This window comes from Nanorana parkeri, unplaced genomic scaffold (assembly GCF_000935625.1).
Source record: "Nanorana parkeri isolate BGI_ZX_2015 unplaced genomic scaffold, ASM93562v1 scaffold918, whole genome shotgun sequence".
NCBI lineage: Eukaryota > Metazoa > Chordata > Amphibia > Anura > Dicroglossidae > Nanorana > Nanorana parkeri.
In genome coordinates this window covers 95,249-100,645 of record NW_017307186.1, presented here as the reverse complement: position 1 = coordinate 100,645, position 5,397 = coordinate 95,249, and positions in this window count along the sequence as shown.

Genomic DNA, 5,397 nt, shown 5'->3' with positions numbered 1-5,397 from the left:
TTTAAGGTGGCTGTCAAAGTTCTAATTGTACGCTGCTTTGGGAGATTTTTACCCTGCTTTGAGAGATTTTCTCTCACTTTCTGTTGTATTGTTTTAAAACAGAAAAAGTTGTAAATTTTGTCCAAAAGCAGTAAAAAAATATTTTGGCTAAAGTTACCTTTAAAGCTACAGATCAGTGGTGTATAATCTGCTACGTTTTAGGTAACTGGCATGGCTCACATTTATTTTCATAGATTATTATATATATTATTCTAGTGCATCACAACAATAAATGAGACAATGAGGCTTATTTGCGAAAAGAGTTCTTTACTCAACAAACTGTGTAAATATTTATTTCAATAAACCAATAAGTGAAAAGCAAATTCCTGTCCATATTGAATACCCAATCATGGTCTGATAAAATAAGTTTGCAGGTATTTTCTTCTCCCATGATTTGATAATGTAATTGAATGTTCACCCAATTAATCAAAGCAGAAGTAAAGTGAGCTGGAAAAAAAGTCTAAAATCTAAAATCTATATATATCAGCTCAATTTTCACTTTTGTCAATTCGGAGCATGGTAGATGCATGTTTCCAACATACAGAACATGCAAGGTTCTTTTATTAATAATTTAAAGTTGCAACATCTGCAAAGTAGCAACCTATTATGAAAAATTGCCAAATTAAGGAATTTAGTAAAAAAAGTATAGCATTTAAAACAAAATAAAGTTACATCTTCTTCTTTTGTATAATGACATACTGATTCATCCATAAGTTAAAGATGTTCATTTCTAAGTAAACCCTCTTGACAATGTAGATAATATTCTTAGATCTACAAGTAATTGCAGCTTTGCAACAGAAATTCTGCAAAAATTAACTACAAATAGGATGAAAAAGGGAGCATTTCTTATTACTAAATATTATTTTCTTTAGATATAATAAAAGATGACACATATTTGTCCCTGAAAGCATTTTTGCGAATATGGTAACATTCGTGCTATACAGCTTCTACCTTTTACTTTGATCAGCTTTTAGGAAAGGAATTTCTGCTCTATGAGGAAGATGATATTCAAATTGACCCTATATATTCAGAAGAATAAGAATTTGAAGCATTACAGCAAAAGAATTCCATTTGCAAAATGGGATTGAATACATAAAATGCATTTCAAAGCAATAAGCCTAAAACTTTTTTTTTCTTTCTGCCTTAGTGCCCCACGTGTTACAGGAAAAAACTGACATCTGAAAGGCTATCAAATATTTCCTTTGCAAATGACACTAGAACAATATAAAAACTTTTTCAGCTCTTCAAGTATGCACATATGAAATAAAAATAGGATGCATTGATACATAGCATGTATATTTGCATAAAACAGAGCTAGAAAATAATTCACTTCAATTTAAAACAGTTTATTTTTAAAAGATTTTCTCTTAACCCCTTCATGACTGAGCTTGTTTTACGTTTCTGTTCGTAAATGACTGACACACTTTTGACATTTTTGCTGTGTGATTCTTCCACGTCAGTAATATATTTTCTTACAAAGTGCACCCACACATATTATATATTGTTTTTTAGAGGACAGCTAGGGCTATATATTTATATCACATATGTGTGTCTAACGCCTCACTTAGGGCAAATAAAATATAAAAAAAGAGGAAAAAACTTTAAAAAAACACTTTTTTCCCAGTTTTGATTTGTAGTAGTTTTTTTACAAAACCAGCACAGCTAAAAAAAAATTCAATAAATACATTCATTTATTTGTCCCTTATTCTTTATTTTTTTACACTTATTTTTTTTTTTACACTTTTCACTTTTTTTACACTTTTCACTTTTTTTTAAACTTAAAAATGTTATTTTATTTATTTAATTATATCAAGCAGTCATTGTGAATTAATCTCACTATTACTGCTTGATAAATTAATACATTTTTGGTTATTATCAGGCTGCTTCAAACTTCAGAACAGCCGATAATAAGTTAGTGACACTGATCCTGCAGCAGTTCAGGATTCAGCTGTCACTAGTTTTCTGATTGTTACAACAACGATCAGCAAACTGAAACATTCTTCTTTCAGGAATAGATACATTTTGTATCTATTCCTGAAAGAAAAAAAAAAGCCAGTATAGCTTGAGAGAGATATCTCTCGATCTATACGAGCTGTCAGAATGTTTGCCTGCTCTGCTGTGACTCTCAGACACCCGATCTTCAGGTATCGGGTGTCTGAAAAAGGTAACCCTTTCATTAATGGATACCTCTAAACTTAAGGCATCCATTAATGAATGATAACCGCTGATTCTCAGCGGTTACCAGCCTTCTAGTGCAGCAAATAACTCATCACGTACAGTGTATGTGACGAGTCATTTGGTCCCTTTGTGGCGGGCCGTACAGTGTACGTCTCCCGTCACGAAGGGGTTAAACTGGCTTGTTCCCAAAACAATTTCATAAGTACAACTAATTTTTTCATTTACTCCATCCAGAGAGCATTTTATTACTTTTATTATTTCCTGTCCTACCAAATTTAAGGAAGTAACACACCTGAACTCCAGATGATGGGGTTATTTATGAAGGTTGAATTGCTATGTATGTCTTTCATTTTGTAAAATTTAATTTTATTGATTTATTTTGTCCCTTTTGTCTCTGTTCTCTAACCAGTTTTAGCCACATACTTGTGTACTGTATATAGATTTTTGAGGAAAGAAATGTATTGTCAGTATGGCACTTTGACTACCATTGCTTTCTTGAACCCCCCACCCCCTCCTCCCCACCCTGGGTATTTTGTTTACATTTTATTTAACTTTTCTTTATCTAAAGTTTTCCAGCTAGTGACACATAGGGCCCTCTTCTGTTTTAGCTCTTCTCCCAGTGGTGGGCAGTTCTCAGTGTTGCATACAAGGATGTAGTGAAGAACCTTGACTGCAAAGATGCACTTGACTGACAAATTTAAACCAAACTCTAGCTAACACTGCAGTTACAGCAACCGTTTGTTTTCTTTTAGATAAATGAATACATGGTTTGTCTCAATCCTCTAACTTCTACTTTAACTGGACAGATCAGTCTGTTAAAGTAATTTGAAAAATAACAGGCTCACTGGCCAGATAAAAAAAAAGCTAATGCAGCCACCACCTTTAAGGATTGGTAAGCTGCAAAATAAAATCGTGTTTTGCTTTTGGGTTTAGATAAGCTTTAGGTTAACAATAGTAATACATGTAGCACTTTTAAGACAAAGAAGGCTTTCTTTTGGTGATATTATGATTTTGTATTTTATGCAATACATAGTCAAAAACTTAATAAAAACAAAACAAAAATTACTTTTTTTATACTTTGACCAGTATTAGTTAAAAAAAACAAATATTATTTAAATCTGTTTTTTACTTGTCAAGTTGCTTTACCTAGAATGTTGAATGGAGAATCACCGGCACTCCCAATAATTTGAATTTCTAGTAGGTTTTATTAATATCACTTCACATGCATCATTAAAGCCAACTGAACGGGTAACATATGCATGATATCACACCAACATACTGTATATATAGTGAAGAATATACCAAAAGAAAGCCAAACACCACCCCTATGATGTCCTAATGATGTAATGTCCCACCATAATTCAATGTTATTTCATATCTCTCCATCTCTCACCTGAACAGTTATAAGCATTGCGTCGGATGGTCCATTTTTTGACAGAAGCAGCTATTACAGCTGCTGTATTTACATATCAGCTCTCCATTGTCATTTTAACAGTCAGGGACTGCTCTTAAGTGTAAGGGAGGAGCAACAGAGGGACAGAAGGACATGGCACACAGAGCCCAGCGTCCACAACTAATTAAAATATGTCCATAGTTGGGCTTTAAAATACAGCTGATTCTTGTTCTCCTTTTTAAGTTTAAAAGGTTTGTTCTCTTTTTGGCAGCAGTGTGTTTGCATTTTTCATCAAAAATGCACCTGTCCCTGAAATATGCAAACTTTGCTCAAATTTGTCAGACTAGCTTCCCAGTTTTTATACACCAGTTAGTTCTTTGACACGTTACAAATGTGGTGGATAATAGCAGGTATAAATGCTCCCAAAAGTGCTGTGTGGCATACAAATTGCAGTACACTATTTCTCTATTACTAGCCCCCAAGAAGCTGGTAAGATCCCCAATTATAACTAATGCACATGTTTTCCTTCTTTCTTTGCAATAAGATAGAACATAATATACAATCCAATGCCTGTTACTCTTAAATATTGGGGCCAAATTATAAGAGTCAGAAAAAGATTGGATATGCATTATCCTAAACATTGCATGTAATTAGCTTTGCATTGCTTTATTTGTCCCCTAATTTATAAAGTGCTAAAATTGTATGCAGTAAAATGAAAGCTGAAACCTGTTTGAAGACCCAAGGGCATTTTTTTCAATGTAATCCATTATTGCAGTGGAATTACACTAGATAAACACTAGACTAGATAAACCCAACTTTATTTTTTGGGATATCATAGGGAAATGGGAAAAGTTCTAATCTACATCAGCTTTTTTATGGCTGCTTTTGCCACTGTTGGATGGGATAGAGCAGTGACGTGTCGTGCCTTCTGTGCTGGGTGAGGCATCCCTCAGCCCGTCGAAGCTCCTCTCCATCCCGCTGAAGCCCCGCCCCAAGGGAGTCTCCCTGACCCTCACTTGCTCGTCACTGGTGAGTCACCACGATTTTTTTGATTGGACAGCTTGGATCAATGACGCTATGGCATTGGTCCAAGCCATCCACAGAGCTCACGCCTCTAACACAGAGTAGGGGCTTTGGCAGATCTTGCCTCACCATGTTAGGTTACACAAGCAGTGGAGATCTGAATGGAGAAAAAGCTGTCAGCTTCAGACTTGAAGCTGACACCTTTTTTCTTCATAATGCTAGGTGGGGCAACAAAAACATGTAGGGTGATTTACTAAAGGATAGAGAATATTTACCGTGTTTCCCCGAAAATAAGACACTGTCTTATATTTTTTTTGGCTCAAAAAAACACACCAGGTCTTATTTTCGGGGTAGTTCTTATTTGTTTTTAATGTGTAACAATCCAAAGTTAACGCAAATCCAAAATAAATAATCCAAAATGGCAAAGTTAAGAATAAAGTGATCAGGGGAGCCGTACCTTTCCAATGGCTGGCCAGAATGAGCGAAATGCACTTTCACTATGGATTCCTCACAGGCGGAGTGCATTTGGTATCACTCCGCCTGTGACAGGAGCCGGCGCTATAGAGGAGGCGTCGGCTTATGCGGCTCTGCTCCCTCCGCTGCCGCCTCGCTTCCTCTAGCGCCGGCTTCATTGGCACCGCTGATTCTCTCCCATGGCTCTTCAAGTTCCCCCTTATGCCACCACCGGCCCAGGGAATGGTCACAACTAGGTCTTATTTTCGGGGTAGGTCTTATATTTTAGCAATTCCCAAAACTAGTACTAG